The 19170-nt window shown below is 42.8% G+C and overlaps 2 long non-coding RNA genes across 2 annotated transcripts in view; one reads left to right on the top strand and one right to left on the bottom strand.

The window, feature by feature from the left end:
- Positions 1-3569: 3569 nt before the first annotated feature.
- Positions 3570-12948, bottom strand: LOC144282910 (uncharacterized). The gene is made up of 3 exons (XR_013351324.1): positions 12813-12948; positions 5249-5675; positions 3570-5132 (listed from the first exon to the last, which is right to left on the bottom strand). It is a non-coding gene; the product is annotated as an uncharacterized LOC144282910 (long non-coding RNA).
- The window catches only part of LOC144282909 (uncharacterized), a 34852-nt gene continuing 25267 nt past the window's right edge, over positions 9586-19170 (top strand). Inside the window, exons 1-3 of the long non-coding RNA XR_013351323.1 lie at positions 9586-9716; positions 11703-11797; positions 12293-12377. This is a non-coding gene — a long non-coding RNA (uncharacterized LOC144282909). The remainder of the gene's footprint in view (positions 9717-11702; positions 11798-12292; positions 12378-19170) is intronic.

Genomic DNA, 19170 nt, shown 5'->3' with positions numbered 1-19170 from the left:
ACATGAATTTCAAATGGGACCTTCTGTCTCCATGTGGACAGTACCATCTGCTCATCAACAGAGCAGGAGCACATTTTTGAGATCACAACACTCAATGCCTAATCAGTTTGCCATCCATAAAACGATCAGAAAGGCAAAATTCGGGTTCTGAAAAACATTATTCCAACGGCCAGGATCCTCTTCAGTGTGCAGTTCTTGCTCGGGCAAGCTCAGAAAAAGGGACCCTTGTTGTTGGTTTATTCTACATGCAACACAGAGCATAAGCTTATTTGGGTCGAGATCTCTGTATGAGAGACTCCCCAAAGCTCCCCCAACCAAAACCAGTGTTCCCCCCCCGCCCCCCCACCTTTCCCTGCAATGGCTCTACTGTGGCTCTGCAGCTAAAACCTTAGTGAAAAGACAGCAGGATCCTGTCCAGGGTGGATGAGCGCTCCTGGAGGTTGTGCACTGATGAGGAGCATTCGCGCGCTCTCCGACAGGTGAGCCACGAGAGGGCAGCAGAGGGCCATGCTTGGGACCCAGGGCAACCTGTCCAGGCAGGTGCGAGTCTCCATCCTCACCTTTCTGGAGCTCCTCTTGAGATGCAGTCAGAGGGATTTCTGACTGGCCAGATCCCGCCTGGAAAGCCTGGAATTCCTTGACCTCGAGCTCTGTCCACCTTCTACGAGACGTATTCGCTTGTACTTGATCTTTATTAATTGCCTAATATGTTCCAGGCATGGTTCTGGGCACCGAAGTCTACCAAACACACTTGATGGAGTCCTTTCATCGATTCCCTGCCAGCCTAGTGTTGGAGACAGAGTGAGCTAGGGGGAGAGGACACATGCAGAGGACCGAGCCACCTGGGTCCAGCCTTCCCTTATGACTATTTACTTAGCTGCACCATCTGGAGAGAACCGCCCTGTATTCTTGACACACCTGGACACACCTTGCATTCTGTACATACACATTCTGCACACCTCCTGGCCCTCTCACCTGCATTTCATCTGCTCCGAGGCCATCAGGATGGCCACTACCAAGTTTCTGATGAATTCATGGAGACAGGGTGTTGGAGTGCTTCCCATGCCCCTTCACTCAGGGCAGGTGCTCAACTCATGCCTCTAACCAGCTGGCATTTATTAAACACCTACTCTGTGGTGACTTAGGGCCCAGCAATGCCACGGTGACCAGAGAGACGGAGGACCTGCCGTGATGAAAGTTATGTTCTAGTAGGAAGAGAAAACAATAAGCAGGTGCAAGTAAGTGTCGTTTGTCAGGTGGTGATAAAGGCTTACTCCCCTCTTGGGAAGTAGAGCGTTCCCAGGAAAACTTGAAATGATGAAAACTTGAAACTGAAATGATGTAAACCGAGGAAGCATTTACCGTTATTAATTCATTAATTTGGAGCAGATGAAATTAATTCATGTGGAACCATTTCTGAGCATCCCCAGACCCAAAGACAGCCTCTCTAGGGCTTTTCAGATACCTTAGGCCACATGCTGCTGATGGGTGCAAAAGATAAACAGAGATGAAGCGCCGGTGCCCACGGCTCAGGTGCTTTGAAGCGGAGATGCTGAGTATAGTTCCCGGGAAAGGTGCTTGGGTGGAGCCACTGTCCCTGCTCTGGAGCTGCCTCTTAACCAGCTTGCTGCAAAAACCAGCGCTGCACACTTGTCCCTCTTTTCCCTTTTCTGTAAAAGCAAAATTCATCTTTGGATTCCTTCTAGTGCGTGGAAACAGGGACTGATGCAGGTGTTCCATAAAGGTGACCGTTTGAAAAGCGAGGGATACCTGTCGGTGGATACCTAGCTGAGCCAGATAGAAGGGAGGGAAACTGTCACTGTCGTGGTCATCACCGGCATCATGACGTTAGAAAGTTACCTATGTCATCAACCATAATCGCTAGATTGATCACCCCACTAGAATGGGTACGGCGATGGATGTAGGGTTTCGCCCTACATCCTAAGGTCACAGAGAAGATGTGACATTCTCCGCCAGCAGGAGGGCAGCGTGCAGGGGGGTGAGTGACACAGACAAGTTAGGGCTCCCCCTGGAAACAACGAGGGGGATCTAGCGATGCTGGCAATGAGGTAGTTGGGGGTGCTGCATGACAGGGGGTGTGGAGAAGCTTGTGCTCTGGGGCTGTGAGCTGGGGCTGGGGCCAGGTGAGGAGGAGCAGCAGCAGGTCCCCAGTCATTGAGCTCCCAGCACCTGCAGGCACCATCTTGAAGAACACACAAGCTCGCAAGACCCCACTGAAGGCTCATGCTGGTTTGAGGAGGTAGGTCCTCGATTTCAGAAGGTTGACCTTCAGCTTATACACAATAAATGTAAAACTGTAGCATCTATATACAATGCCTCTCTTTTAAAAAAAAAAAAAAAAGAATTGTTTATTCATGAGACACAGAGAGAGAATTGTTTATTCATGAGACACAGAGAGACAGAGACAGAGCCACAGGCAAGGGAGCCCCATGTAGGCCTTGATCCCAGGACCCCAGGATCACAACCTGAGCCAAAGGCAGAAACTCAACCACTGAGCCACCTGGGTGCCCTTTAACAGGAAGGTATATTTGTGTGCCCAGGTATGTCTGCAGGTGTCCCCGGCCTGTCCCAGCAGCTCACAGTGTCCAGCTCACGCCCCTCCACCCCCTAGTGACCTCATTGATACGACAAGCCACTTGCAATCCAGCATTGATGGCCTCAGATCAGGCCGCAGAACACTTTCCCCAACTCCTCTCCAGGCCTGCCTGGTGCCCCAGCGGACTCGTGTGCGATATCCCTGGGCTCGCTCCCACCTTGTTGCGCCTGACTTCAAAGCAGCTTCTGAAGCCCCGACTGCAAAGAGAATTTTAAGCGAGGAGCACAGTCTTAGGCAGGGGCTGAGGAGTATACTGCTGTGGGAGCAACAAGGAGCCGGTGGGAGGAGAGCGGGCGCCTGATTGGAAACAGGAAATCGTTGGGGGAGAAGTCGCAATTGTCTATTGATTCTTGATCCTTTGTTTACTTGTTCATTTGTGTGCCCATCTATTAGTGTCACTTCTGATAGGCCCCAGGGACACTGAGACAAAGGGACACATTTTCTGTGCCCTGGAGCTCAAGAGTCTACCCACCGAAACAGATGGGTGAGCAAATTGTGATGTCTGCTTGATAACCGTCTTGCAAAAATTAACCTTTCTGCAGAATCTAATTATGTGATCTTGGTGGATTTATTTAACATCTCTGTGTCTCTGTTTGCTTATGTGTAAAATGGGGAGAAATCACAGTGGGTGTCTCAGGTCTGTTACGAATATAAGCAAGACAATACAAGGGAAGCCCTGGGCTGACTTTGTGACATAGAAGTCTTAGCATCGGGAATATTAGCTACGAGAATGGGTACTAAGGTTATTTGTTGACACAAACGTATATGTGGCGAGGTGGAGAATCATAGCAGAAATAACATACTATAGCTTCATCATATAACCTCCAGTGGTAGGGGAAGGGAAATGGATTTGGGGAAGATTACAAAGAAAAACATCTTTTTTTTGAATTTATCAATTTCTATTTATAAAAATTTCTGATGCAAAGGAGACAAAATGTCAACATCCGCTGATTTGACTCGATGGGCCTAAGGGTATATGTTACTATATAGCTTTACTGTTTTGCAGGTTTACTTTTTTTTTTTTTTGATGTTAAAAAATTCACAAAGCAATGAGGATGGGAGATGATGAGATGGGTGATAGGTAACTAAGTCGGGCTGGGTACAATGTAGCTAAAACGCAGGGCTTGGGTTTCTGGAAATAGGATGCAGGGATATGCCATAGGATGCCTCCCGGATGTGCACAGAGATACGGGGCATCGGGTCTGGAAGAAGCGTGGAAAGGAGACCACATGTGGAGCACCTACTCCATCCCAAGCACTGTGTGGATTCTCTTTTTCGTTTGAACTGATCTTAATGGGAAATGTAGCAGCCGTGCAGAAATGTGCAGAGCATGACCGTATATACCTAACCGGTTTTTGGAAAGTGAACATCATAGGAAAGTAGCAGTTCTCAACCATGGAGATTTTGCACCTTTGGGGACATTCGGCAAAATCTATAGACATTTTTTCGTTGTCACAACTGAGGGAGAACATGCTCCTGGTATCTAGTGGGTAGAGGCCAGTGATGCTAGTCAACACCCTCCAATGCACAGGATGGCCACCACGACAAAGAATTACCCATCCCAAAAGGAAAATGGTGCAGAGATTGAGAACCCTCATGGAAGCACGAGTCAATCAAGAAGCAAGGGTGTCCTGAGCTCTGCGCAGACGCTCATTGCTCTTCTCCACTATATCCTTCCCTTCCCGTCCTACCCCAACCCCGACCTCTAAGATGACCACACTCCCAGTTTTCTTCAATGCCCGCCCCCCCCCCAAGTATGCATCTATTCGTGTCTGAACTTAGTCCAGGTTTTTCCACTAACACACTGTGTGACCTTGGACAAGTTCCTTCAGCCCAGTGACCCCGGCGCTGCATCTGTAAAGTGGGATCCTAACGCTACCGTGGCTACAGGCTGTGGCACAGCAGCTGGTGCATGGACAGCCATTGGAACCATGGCAGGCACACTGGGGGTGTCCTGCGTGCTCCTTGGTTTATTATCTCTAGGGCAGAGGATTGCAGGCTCCCGGGTTGGGGGTGGAGGTTGTGGGGACGACTGGTCAAGGTTATAAAGTCAGTGCTGGGGTTTCACAACCCCAGTGGGCGCCCTCAGGGAGGAGGAGGGCCGTGCACGATGCCCAGCATCCTTCCTAGGCCTGCCTGTCCTCCGGGGACCGCTCGGTCCCCCTGCCCAGCATCGTCCTGCCATCAAGTGCTGTGACAGACGGGCCCATTTTGACTCATCGGGATTTTTGGCAGGAAAAGAGCAGATAACAAATTGGGTTCTATCTGGAAACGGCTCCCCATCGGGCGAAGGCTGCTGGCTCGGCGGTGCTGCTTCCGTGGCCCTCCCAGCACCTCTGCCCATGGCAGCGTGGCGTTTTATTATTCATCTGTCTCTTGGAGGCCCCAAAGACACCTGGAGCATAGCAGATCCTCACTACTCCGACTCCGCATCCCTCTCCTCGTGTTGCTGCCCCATCCCTGCTGGCCGGAGCACATGGGCTTTTTCTCCAGCCTTCCAAGCCACCAGCTCCACCTGCGTAAAAAATACGCTTGGCTGAAAGGGCATGGGGGAGACAGGGGTCCCACTGCAAAGGACGACTCCCCATCATGAAGCTCAAGGTGGACAAATGGGGTGACCGGCCTTCTCACCTGTGTCGGTGACCTTTTGAGGCCGTGAAGGATGCTAGGCCACTTGCAGCTCTGCAGCTGATTATCTGCAAGGCACCTAATTTCCAAATGTCACCTTCCCTGCACATGCCACCGGGAGATGCTAACGCCTCGCCTGCCAGGTGATGTGACTGTTAGATGAGATAGAAGTGAGAAGGAGGGGGCACGTCTGCTACATCAGTGCCAGGGAAGGGCACCCTATTCCGTGTGGCCGCGGAGATGGTGCGAGCGAGCCGGTGAGGCTCGGGCACCGTGGGCCCACTGGCTGCGGCCACAGGCTCTGCTGCAGGGGAGCCTTGTGCTCTTGACCTCGTCTTTCCTCCACGCCGAGCCACCTCCACTGTGCAGTGGAGGTAAGGATAGTGCTCCGAGGATAGAGTTGTCAGGATGACAGTTCACGGAGCTGTTTCTGGCAGGAAAAAAAAAATTATTTAGCTAATTGCCTAACCAATACTAAGTCCTCTGCGATACTGGCTACAATTAGGAAAATAATTTAAAAAACCACCACACCAGGCAATTCTCAAGTGTCTGACAGATATGTTGTCCCAAAGTTTTTCAGTTGCACTGATGAGATCAAAACCCAGACGGGCTCCCACCAGTCACGATGTTGGTGCTGGGGTGCCCGCTTCTGGCAGTGTTCTCCAGCCACGCCTGCTCCCGCAACTGCTCCCCTGGCACCAGCCTGGGGGGCTTTCTGTGACCCCTGTGCTGCCCACATCACGAGCCTTGCCATCCTCACGTTCTCTGGGCTTCTCCCCACTTGGGCCGGGCTCTGTCTTGGTTACTGTTGGATCCTCCATTTGGGGTCCAGCGCCTGGCACAGAGTAAACATTCCACCAAATTTGTTGACTATCTATAAATGTGATGGCTTTACATCCTGTCACCCAAATACAAACCTGATTCATGTCTTGTGTGGACTTTGGGGTTCTCTTCAGAGCGCCCTGTCGTGAGAGTGTTGATCATGGCACTGCCCGCCCTCCTCCCCGGGGTTATTAGTTATTAAGATTTCTCACACAGCTGTCAAGAGGCTGGGCCCTTCCCCCAGCCCCTCCCCCAACTGACACCTGTCACGGAAGTTTGTCCTTTGAACTCAGGAGACAGGCTTTCCCCAGTACTCCATCCAGAAGTGTTTCCATAGCAACCACCGCCACTTCAAAGGTGCCCGAATGTCTCCCTCCTACATCCGACTTCCTCCCTCCCTGTGTGCCATTCAGGTGGCACCAGGCAGTTGGAATGAGCCTCAGGTCACCTTACCAAATGTTTCACAGCTGGCAGGAGCAGGTGCACCTATTAAATAAATTACTCAAGCTACATAGAGCCTGGTGCATCATCTTTGTGCTACTCTAGAGAGAGACCTGCCTTCAAAAGCTCTACTGTCCATGAGGAATCCCTGAGCTTTATCAAAGTCTCATCGTCCTGGGATGTTGTACATAAGTGGTGCTTCATAAAAATGGCCCGATGGAGTGAAAATATATACATACGTACCCACACATATAATTGTCATTTTTTTTTTTTACTGGCTGCTTAGCTCTTTATATTCCATACCTGATTCAATGGGTGTATTTTAAATGCAAATTATAACATGAGATGTCACTTTCCTGTATTCAAAAGATTGAGATCTTAAGGTAAAGGTTCTTCTCATCACCATTGGAATTGGAGGGATGATTTGCTAATACCTATTTTAAATATATTTATCCTGAAATTCCACATCTAGGAATATAGTATCCTCTACACTCTACTATAAAGCACCGAAGACCCTCCCCCGCCCAAACCTAAGTGACTTAACTACATAACAGTTTATTACTGCTTGCTTATGCTCCTATGAATTGCCAGGACAGGTCATCCGGTATTGGCTGGTCTCACTCATGCATCTTTGCCTTCTGTGTGTTACATATGCACCTTTGCTAGTCTTCATGGGGCAGCATCATATAATATGGACACGGGCTGGGTAGTGGCCAGGGCACAAAGGAGAGGAAGTTGATGTGTGCAAATACTTTCTCAAGGTTCTGCTCATTTCAGTAATGCCTCAGGTCTCATGCCAAGTTCAGAGTCATGGGAGAGGCTGTATCTAAGGGCATCAGTGCAGAGGTCAGAGAGTTTGGGGCTACAGGTGTGATCTTTCTGCCATCAGCGTAACTTCACCAAAGTTGGAGAACTTTGTATGATACCAGCTACTTGAAACTTGTTGAATCTTGCTTTGTGGTTGAGAATGTGGTGAGATTTTATTTTTTTAAGATTTTATTTATTTATTCATGAGAGACACAGGGAGAGAGAGAGGCAGAGACACAGGCAGAGGGAGTGATAATTGAGAGGATATGTGGAAGAAATCCCTGTATGATGGGGATTAATCTTGCCTATTTCTGTTCTCTATATTACACACACACACACACACATACACACATATATATTTTAGGAAGGAAAGAGAGAATCTTGAGCAGACTCTGTGCTGAGTACAGAGCCTGGTGTAAGCCTCAATCCCACAACCCTGAGATCATGACCTGAGCTGACATCAATAGTCTGACACTTCATTGACTGAGCTATCCAGATACCCCTACACATATTTTTTTGGTAAGAGAACTTCAATGTACTTTCCCCAGATTTATTGAGGTATAATTGATATTAAAAATTATAAGATATTTAAGGTGCACATTGTGGTGATTTGATGATGCACATTGAGATGAAAGGATCCCCACAACTAATTGATTAACACAGTTGTCTGTATTTTGAGGCTTCTTTATCAGAAGCTTAGAGCTATACAATCATATTCAACCATCTATATTCATGACAATTCTTTTGGTCTTAAAGTCTATTTTGTAAGACATTTTAAAGCTAAGCCAGGCTTATTTTGGCTATTCTTTGTGTGGTGTATTTTTTTTCCATATTTTTACATTTGGTGTTTCTGATTTGTATCTCTTGCAAATGGGACGCTGTTGTGATAATTTCATAATCCTATATTAAAATATTTTTGAAAGACTTATTTATTTATGGGAGAGTGAGCAGAGGGAGGCTTAGAAGGGAGGGAGGGAGAACCCCAAGCCGACTCTCAGCTGAGCGTGAAACCTGACTCAAGGCTCAATCCCAGGATCCTGAGTTCATAACCTGAGCCCAAACCAAGAGTCCAATGCCTGACCGAATGAGCCACCCAGGTGCCCCTATCTTATGTTAAAATATTCTAAATAAAGAATTTGGTCTATTGTAGTATTTAGAGCATTTAGACTTACTTTTTCATTTTCAATTTATTTATAATTTTTTGTTATCATTTATACTTACTTTTTCATTTTCAACTCATTTATAATTATTGTTTAACCTTCATCTGCCTCCTCACCCTAAGTGGACTTCTTTTCGACTGATTACTTTCAGCTTATTTGTTTTATCATTTATTTTATTTTATTCCAATATTTTTATTCTACTGGGTTTTTTAAAAAAGTCAAACCCTTATGTTCTTTCAAATGCCATAATTTCATATATAATATATATAAAATATATATAAATAAAATAAGGATTTTCATATAATTAAGATCACTTTTCCCAACAAGAGATTTTGCTATTCACAACATGATTGACAACGACTGTTCAAAATTTTGGTTTGGCCCATTTTATAAACCACAGATGCAGCCACATTACCATTATCACTATTCAGACAGTGTCTACATTTGCTCATGTTTGTCAACCTTTTGTTACTAGGTATCTATTCTTCTTGATTCTAAGAAATACTTTAGAAACCCAGTATTAAGGACAGACTGATTTTTGTTTGCTTTCTTGAAATGCCTCTGTTCTTGAAGTAGAGCTTTATTCAATAACCAATTCTGAGTTGATAATTAATTTCTCTTTGTTCTTAGATGGTATAATTGTCATGTTTTCTAGCTTCTTTTTTTATTGAGAAGTTTTGCTGTTAGTGTAATTATCATTCTCTAATAACTGATCTGTCTTTCTTTCTGGCTGATTATAAGATCATCATTTTGTTTGCTGTATTCTATTTCATGACCGTGTGCCCAGGGTGGGATTTCTTTTCATTTATCCTATTTGGCATTCCTTGTGTTTCTTATACTTGTGGACTCATGTTTTTCAAAGGTCTAAAAAAGTACTAGGAATCAAAATTTGACTTATTTATCCCATTTTAGGAATTCCAACTTTAAATATGACACATTTTCCGTTCTATTGTCTGCTTCTAGGATGCTCACTAGATAAGAACTTCTATTAGACATTCACAGTCTCCCCTCAGTGTCTTTTGATTCTATTGTTTCCACTTCCTCAGATTGTTATTACACATTGTTGAGAACATCAGTAAGTCCATGTTCTGATAGGAATTCTGGCTTCTACCGTGTTCAGTCTGCTCTGAGCCTCCCTCTGCTGGGGCCTCATCATTGGCTTGTTCACCCTATATGCGAATCACCTTCTGTCTGGAAACCCCAAAATAGTAGGAGACTGTGTTTTAAAGATTCAATTGAAGGTAGAGTTCTGTGTGTTTCTATGTGAGCTATGAAATGAAGAGGTGAAGCGACGTACTGGTTGTTGCTACTGGCTAGAATCCAGGGCATCTGTTTTTTTTTTCCCCCAAATAATCTGTTTCTGGATTGATTCCCCAAACCATCAGAAGTGATCCACCAACATGGCCCTAATAGCTATTCCAGGAGCAAGATCTCATTCCACCGTCACCCCCCATGCATGTGGGTCATCTTCGGGAAACCAGAGGACAGACAAGCAAACTCCTACCCAAGGCTGATTAAGAAGTAGCTTACACTCTCACCACCATTTCCACTGGTTGTGAGCACTCAGGATGCTGGGAAAGGACAGGACTGTTACCAGTTACACTGCATTCAATCCTTTCTGTACCTACCTACAATGATTTGGTTTCTCTTTCACATACATAGTGCAGATGGATACACTATTAGCTGTGTTTTTAATTTAGACAAATTTATTCCTGTTTCTCAAAGCTCTATTCATTTATTTTATTTTTATTTTTTTAAAGACTTTATTTATTCATGAGACACACAGAGAAAGGCAGAGACATAGAGGGAGAAGCAGCCTCCCTACAGAAAGCCCGATGTGGAACTCGATCCCAAGACCCCGAGATCACACCTTGAGCCAAAGGCAGATGCTCAACCACTGAACGACCCAGGTGTCCCTATTCATTTATTTTAAAATAAATCTTCCTGGTTGCTTTGGATTTTGCATAGTTTGCTAGGGCTGCTTATAACAGAGTACCATAGACAGTACCATAGACAGGCTTAAGCAATAGAAATTTATTGCCTCAGAGTCCTGGAGGCTAGGAGTCTGAGATCAGGTATAAGCAGACCTGTGCCCTCCAGGAGCTGTGAGGATGAATCTATTCATCCTTTATGAATGAATAAAGCCTCTTTCCGTGGCTTTTAGCAGCTTGTAGGCAATCTTTGGTATTCTTGGCCTTGGAAATTCACCACCCTAGTCTCTGCCTTCATGTTCACATGGCATTATCTTGTCTGTGTGTGTCTGTGTGTCAAATTCTCCCTTTAATAAGGACACAAGTCCTGGTGAATTAGACCACCACTTCAGTATGACCCCATCTTTACTTACTGTATCTGAAACAATCCTGTTTCCAAATAAGGTCACATGCTGAGATATAGGGGGGTTAGAAGCTCAACATAAGAATTTTGGGAGTGACACATTTCAACCCATTACAGATAGTAACTTATCACTTGCTGGTTTTTTATACCATATTTTATACCATATCATTTGTTGGTTTATTTATACCATACCATTTTTTATACCATATTTTATTTTATACCAGATTTTTATACCATTTTTTATACCATATGGTTGGTATATATACCATACCATATATATACTAACATCTCATGACAAATTATTTAGAATATGTATCTGTCATTTACAAATCATTTGGTGGGTAGGGGTCCTTAAATTGCTTTTATTTCTATTGGCACTTTGCTTGTATACTTGGCGATTTTTGTTTCTAAAATTCATGCTTTGTTAAACTATGGGAATTTGAGGTCTTATATGTGGAATACTTTCCTCCAGAGAGGATTTGCATTTGCTTCTGCCTGGAACTGCTTCCTGGAACCTTTGTAGGACCTCATTAATGTCATTCTGGGGTCCGTCTGCAATAATGCCACAGTCGAGTGACTCCAACTCTTCTCTCTTGTTGCAGACTCCAGGCAGAATTTTTCCTTAGTGTGTGTTGGTCCCAGACTCCCAGAGATTGGGCTAGAGTCCCCGATGAATCACTGTTTACTTTCTCTCCAGGGTTTGATCTTTCTTTAAAACTACAAAAATGACTCTTCACATTAGTGTTTTCATTGCTTTCTTTCCCAGGATCCACATTTACCTTCCAATGTTTTACATCCTTGTTTTAGAAGCTAAATTAGGGGCAAGGCACCAATAAAAAGTTTTGAGGGAACTAATCTTCAAATGGTGTATCTCTCTCTTTTTTTTCCTCCAGGAAATCTCTTGGAACTCCAATCCTTGCTATTCAGAGAAGAGGATGTGAGCTGTGCTCTGAGTCCCCTCACACTCAGCTGAGTGAAGCACGCTTCGGTAAGACAGTCTCCTGTTTACTCACTCATCGCTTGATTCAGCAAATATTGATTGAGTCACATGTTGACGCAAATCCTCTTTCAAAGTGAAGCAAATTATATTTATTTGGAAATCATGCTTGACCTTTAAAGCTTATGATTGACCCTTAAATTATGGCACATGATGCTTTCTTATCTAGTTTTTTTTTGTCCTTTTTATTTTACTGAGTTGGAGAGGGTGTGGTTGGAAACAGGATTGTGCTGTGCTTGTGATATGCTGATGGAAAGCTGTCAGCTGCTGAAATCACCCTAGAGAGAAGCTTGTATTGTAATGGGAAAAATATCAGGGAGAGAGAAATAAAGAAGACAACAGCAACCAGTGGGTAATGAGAAAGGTTTGCCGATCCTTTGGAGAAGTATAAACAGAAAATTCAACTGTTTCACAAAATGTATTTGGATGAATTTTGGGGAAAAGATCTGTTTATGTATAAAGTCCACCTATCTTATCCCTTGCTAGATGCAGAACATCCTCTATAATGCCAACGTGTCGAGCTAGTGAAATAATATACAATGTTTACATCACCTTACTTCCTTATTCCCAGGTAAGAACCGACTGGCCCCTAATATAATTCTACAAGTCAAGTCATTGATGTCAGTAGTGTTAAGACCACGGTGCCTGGTTCTGAGGAACGAGGACTCCTATAGTGGTGGTCATGTGGGTTAAAGAAGGCATTAAGTGTCATATTCTCATAGGTGGCTTCCATTAAAATAGAAAAACTTATTAATATAACAACATATCTTATTTGTTACAAAGCCTGCTTTCAATTCAGATAGTATATATAATGTAGAGAAAGAGTAAACAACATAAATATCTAGAGTTTTCTTTCATTAAAAATTCTAAGTCACCACATAATGAAATACCAGTTTCCCCCCCAAACCCCAGTTAATTCTACCCTGAATCCCTTAACTTGGAGGTAGAGTGTTCCAGCCCATGCAACCTTATAAATTAGGGTATAGAGAAATTAGAGCTACTTTACCAGACTGCTTCTTAAGTATCAAGGACAAGTCTCGATCTAGAAAATAAAGCTGTGCATCCCTGGATCAACTGGATAGGAGGGTGCTTCCTCTTCCTGGCAGTAAACTCATTTCTTCCAGTGGAAATGTGTTAGAAGGATTTGTGAGTTGGATACTGAAAGCTCGGATACAAAACAGCTCTGTTTTATTTGACAACCTTCCAAGCCTCTGCCATAAATCTAGTTCCCCCCACTTCTCTTTCCAGCCCGGATAGACCATTATAGTTTCTCTATTCATATAATTTTCATTTGTTAGAACAAGGTACAGCTGTTTCGGGGGAAAATGTTTTGAGAAAGTAGCTTGCCTATAAATCCATTTGCTTCACAATAATTAATTTGAACAAACTCCAAAAATATGCTTTAATAACTTCTCAGATCCCAATTAGGGCCAAATAAATGGCTTTCATTTATGGCAGAACCGATCTGATTAGGTTTCTTGTTTGGTGCACTACAAGCATGCAAAATATCCACCCTGAGGGACGTCAAGCGAAATCCACATCTTCAGATTTATTTAACCACAAATGCATATTTATAAATTGCAACAGACTTTTCTAATTAATTTTGCATCATGCTAATGATTTTTCTTTGTGACAACTGATTATATCAGGAGGGATCACAGCCAGATCTAGAGCCATTTGCAGTCACTGTTAGTTTAGAGAGAAATGAAAGGAAACAACACAGAAAACAATTTTCAGGGACATGGCTCCTGAGAAGTGATTACTGATTTCACCAAATGTCTACCAAAGCAATCCAATCAATAACCTTCATTTAGTAAGACTCATTATATGGCCCATTTTACAGCTAGGTTTACCTGTAACGGGAATGTTTTCTGATGAAGAAACTTCTTATGGTGAAGTCTGTGGAGGTGTGACATTGTAAAGGCTGAAATGGCCTCTGATTTTGAGAAGGAAAAGTTATGAGAAGAGAAAATCAGGCAAATTAAAGGGGCCATACACAGAATGCTGGAGACCTGAGTCTTTGTACCTCTGCTTCTTAATAAGAGGAATTCCAAACTGGCCTACTGGAGGCATTGAAATAAGTCCCAGAAAAAATGGGTTGGGGCTGGCTGGAGAGAATAAAATACACTGAGTGGGAGAAGTGATGTTCTACTCTAGCAAAACAAGAGCAGTGTAGTGAAAGAAAGTTGAGTCAAAATATAATGCTATTAAACTGAGGTCCTACTGGAGATAAGCAGTAGGAATATGACTAGGGAAGGTAGAAACAGCTCACAGTATCTATTAGAGTTGGGTGAAATAGTCATACTTTTGTGTTAGAAAAGGGGCTTTAAGAAACTCATGGAAGGCCTGCAATTTATCCTTTTAATTGAATTTTGAAGGCAAGTAAGTGGTCCTCAAAGCATTTCCGACTGAAAAACTTCCATGCATCTTCAGGTGTCCATAGCTAAGATGATTTAAGAGTCAGGAGCTCATGGAAAGGAAGTTAAATTTCTAGCTCATGAGTCCTCATGGTTGATGGAGGAAGTTCTATTAATAACACTTTTGTTGTTCTGTTGTTCTACAAAAAGTTATAGATCTCCAAATAGAAAAACACCCTGGCTGGTCAGTGAAAATTAAACATTTTAGGCTCAAATTATATTTTCAAAAGCTCTTCTAACCAAATGGGAAGCAGCTGGGAAATGAGAAAGTTCATGACTGTTTCTGGAGAGGGTGTTGCAGAGCAGAATTTGACTGAGATTTTAGATTCAATAAATCAAACTGGAAAATGGATAGAAGTGGGATATATTCCCCAGACCATCTGTTTATCTGGACACAGTCTGATCAAGAGGGCTTTAAGCTGATTCTGAGGGGGAAGCAGAGAGCTGGGAAAGACATACAGATTTTAAGTTGGTTGACTACTCGGGTGCATGCTTTAGTAACCTCCTTAGGTTTGTTGAATAAAACAAGGGGATTCCTTCCATGGCTAAGGGGAATGCTTCATAGTCCCTAAGGGCAGGGCTGCAGGCTGGTCTTGGACAGGGCCTGAAGAAGAGAACCTGAGCATTTTAGGTCTTGAGGAGTCTTTCTTTCAGATCAGCACATCCATGGCTACTGTTTTCCATTAAACATGGTAGGAAGTAGCTGCCAGTCAGTCATCAATTGTCAGATCCACTCCACAGAGCAGCCCAGTTGGGCCCCTTTTGGTCCCCATTTCTGGTTGGCTGGTTTAGGAGTCCATTACTAGGTCATCAGCTGTGGGGTGTGCAGAGGAGGCTGGGCCATTATATGTTTTTCCTGTGGCCTTTTCCACTGCAACTGGGTGGACTAGGGACCTGTGGGAGAGTGAGTGCTTACCGAGGAGGTCAGGACTATTCAACAGGTACAAGGGGTCTTGGCTATATATTGAGCCAACAACACTGGAATGGGTGCTTAGTAAACAGAAAAATGGACAGCCAGACACAGTCATAACTAATACTATTGGAGAGATGAGCAATCTAACACATAAACCTGAGTCTCCTGCAGGGCCCCTGGGTAGCTCATTTGGTTATGTGGCCAACCCTTGATTTTGGCTCAGGTCATGGTCTCAGGTTTGTGAGACTGAGCCCCACATCAGACTCCAAGCTCAATGTGGGATCTTCTTGAGATTCTCATTCCCTCTCTCTGTCCATCCCACTGGTTCTCTCTCTCTCTCTCTCTCTCTAAAATAAGTAAATAAATCTTAAAAACAAAACAACAAGAAACCTTGAGACCGCTGCAGTGGTGAACAGTGGGCTCTGAGCCTTAGCATCTGGGCATTGCTGCCTCTTCAACATTTAACAAAGTCCCCGTTGGGACTCTGAGCTGAAAATATATGGAATGAATACATGAATTATTAGAAAGTGGCGATACCCAGAGATGGCTTTTAAAAGGAAGAACTTTACAAAGGAGGGTAGTTAGCTGATTTGTGGAGAAGTGTTTCAGTGGGGCTGAACATGGGGCCACCATTGGTAACACTCTACCTTGACCGGACATGAAGCAGGCCAGTTGCTCTATTGAAGCACTAGAGGATCACTAAAGCTCAAATCAGCACATAAGTGCACTCCAGGTGAAGAAGTTGGATCTTTAATAGTCAAATTAACAGACCCATCTGGTAACAGGGTTCATGTCCTTCTCTGAGATGCATCCTTATTATTAAATTCCTTCTTTAGCTAAACATATTTCTCCTAAATCCAGTTTTGCTTGGTCAGATCAGTGTATATCACGTCACATCAATTTTGTGCAGTTAGCATTTGATGGTTCCTAGAAGTGCTGTGGGTAAACTGCTTGCTTTATTCATTTAAGTTTCTGTTTACTGCTTTGGATGCTGTTACCTTGGTGAGCATTCATGAGTATTGTGTCTTTAGGAGAATTATAGATTGTAACTAGGGACCATTTGGATTGCAAAGCATACCACCAGATATCAAGGGGGCAGGACTAGGGGAAGGAAAACAGGGACAAGGTAGTTTATGTGAGATTCCCTGAGATTCCATTTTTTCCTCTCACAGTCATTTCTTTTTTTTTTTTTAATTTTTTTTTTAATTTTTATTTATTTATGATAGTCACACAGAGAGAGAGAGAGGCAGAGACATAGGCAGAGGGAGAAGCAGGCTCCATGCACCGGGAGCCTGACGTGGGATTCGATCCCGGGTCTCCAGGATCGCGCCCTGGGCCAAAGGCAGGCGCCAAACCGCTGCGCCACCCAGGGATCCCCTCACAGTCATTTCTTGATACATGGTAGAGATGACATTTCTTTCTTGCAAATGCTTTTAAATTCTAGTTTGCATTTTCAAGTATTCAATAATGTCCTTTTTGCACACCTAGTAGATACCAGCCGCCATCTATTATCATGTGATATTCACCATGGAGGGTTGGGCAGGCTTATAAATACTATCATCTTCTTTTGGCAGATTAGCAAGTGAAGACTCAGAGAGTTAAATCTATGTAAGACCACCAACCTATTATAAGAAAGTGGTGTTTTCTTAGTGACTATCTAGTGTTCTGGACTAATGCTTTAACTGAGTATGAGCCTTCTACCAGGCAAATCCCAGAACCAGTCTCATCTTAGAACTTTCTCTTTGCTGAATGGTTCCATCCCTTTCTTCTTCAGCTCTACCCTGGTTTTCCCCAGAGTTTACTTCTCTGGGGGGCCATGTCCACATGACTTTTCTTCATCCATAAAACAAAACAGAACCAATCAATCAATCAGACAAACAAAAGCCATCGATAATATGGCTATCCATCTCATGAGTTAAAATCCTCTATTTATTGGTGTGAGTTACATGTTTACCAGGGATTATGCAGCATTAGCTGTTATTAGTCCTATTAGAATTATTATCAACTATATATCTTAAAAGTAATGAAACCTGTAAGTCTCATCGTATCAAAAGAGCCATGATCCTTTTTGGAAAATAAACAAAGCAGTTGCTTAAATGTGCATTGTACATTTGGAGTAATTCCTATTCAGGCAAGCTGGTTTTATATTCATGACAAGCATTTTCAATTTTAATATGTTTGCTTACATGAGATGCAGATTGTAATTTAATGGCAGACTGTTTAATTATGCCTTCATTTGTATAAATTGTAATGTTGCTGCTGAATAAATGAAATAAAAATCTCTTTAATTTCCTTCTCAATATTTAATTTAAATCAATGATAAACAGTGCCCGTCTCTTTGAAACAATGTTAATTAATATTCAGAAGACTAAATTTATTTTTGGACGTATGGTATGTGTGGCATGTTGGTTTCATAATTGAACTGGAAATAAGATTGATAGAGTTAAATAACCTCTAAAGAGAGAAAAAAATACTGTACAATTCTATTCAATGCATCTTTGCCAGCAGGAAAATGTACAATATGGGTTTACATTTCAGACTGTTCATATAATTGTCATCCAATATGTAACTTAGAGTTTAGATTTTAAAATATTTTGTAAATATACGACACAATTATACAGATTGTAGAAGCATTATTTTTTTTCTTTCAAGTTAACCTGGCTATTTGCACATCCTATTAAAGAATTAATAAAGTGAGGAGGAGAGTGATGACAATAATTTTGTTTAGACTTCATATTGCAGATGCTACATCCTCTTACTAGATGACTGAAACAAGATGATGGCCTTCAAGGAATTTGTCATTTAATGCAAATGTCCAGAAAAATGGACAGTATTAATACTTATAAAATGATGAGTGCCTTCATGGAGAATAACGTAATACTCATGTTGGGGTGGGGGAGAAATACAGGCACGATCAACATTACCAAAATTAGTATCATCACTCATTACTGATAATCACTGAGTGTTGAGTCTCCACTGTGTGACAATGTACTTTGTGATTTTAGGTTAGCTCTTTTAATCTTTATAATGCTCTTTCATGAAATCTAAGACCGGGATCCCTGGGTGGTGCCTCGGTTTGGCACCTGCCTTTGGCCCAGGGCGTGATCTTGGAGACCCGGGATCGAATCCCATGTCGGGCTCCCGGTGCATGGAGCCTGCTTCTCCCTCTGCCTATGTCTCTGCCCCTCTCTCTCTCTCTCTCTCTCTGTGACTATCATAAATAAAAAATAAAAAAATAAATAAATAAAAAGAAATCTAAGACCAAGAGATGTTTAATAATTCGTCCATGAAGCCAGAACTCATAAGCATAGGAATTGGACCTAGGGTAGTCTTGCCTTAAGGTTCATATGATTACCTTCCCCATTATATGGTACATTTCAAAATATATATGCATGAGGATATTCAGATAGCCAGGACAGGTTAAGCCAATGGGTTTGGAATGGGAAAAGATTTAGGACCCCATCACTGAGGTTCATGCTGGTGTAGGCAACAGGTTAAAATATAATCCAAGGTTATATTTTATATTTTTTTATTTTTTTATATATTTTTTATTTATATATTTATTTATTTTATATATTTTTATTTTTATATTCAGATAGCCAGGAAAGGTTAAGCCAATGGGTTTGGAATGGGCAAAGATTTAGGACCACATCACTGAAGTTCATGCTCGTGTAACCAACAGGTTAAAATATAATCCAAGGGCAGTAACTATCAGCATAGTTTAGAAATTATCTGTGTGTGAAATTTCATTCCATGGGAAACCAAAGAATTAAGATAATTGAGGAAAGAGTCCACTATGAAGTCATAAAATATGAAGACACGAAGGGTCACTAAGACATTGGAAGAATTTTCTTGTTTTTAAGAGTAATCCTCACTGATGCATCAAGAGCAGAGGTATCAGAGACCCACCTAAGGAGGAGGTGGCACATTCCAGTCACTGAGGGAAGTTGAGTCAGCAGGAATGTACTTAGGGAATTGGGTCATGCCCCAGTGGAGGATCCTGGCAAATCCAGTAGGAGACACAGACTGTGCCA

This window comes from Canis aureus, chromosome 14, assembly GCF_053574225.1.
Source record: "Canis aureus isolate CA01 chromosome 14, VMU_Caureus_v.1.0, whole genome shotgun sequence".
Classification (NCBI taxonomy): Eukaryota; Metazoa; Chordata; class Mammalia; order Carnivora; family Canidae; genus Canis; species Canis aureus.
The sequence above is the reverse complement of the archived record's forward strand: the minus strand, read 5'-3'. Positions and strand labels throughout refer to the sequence as shown.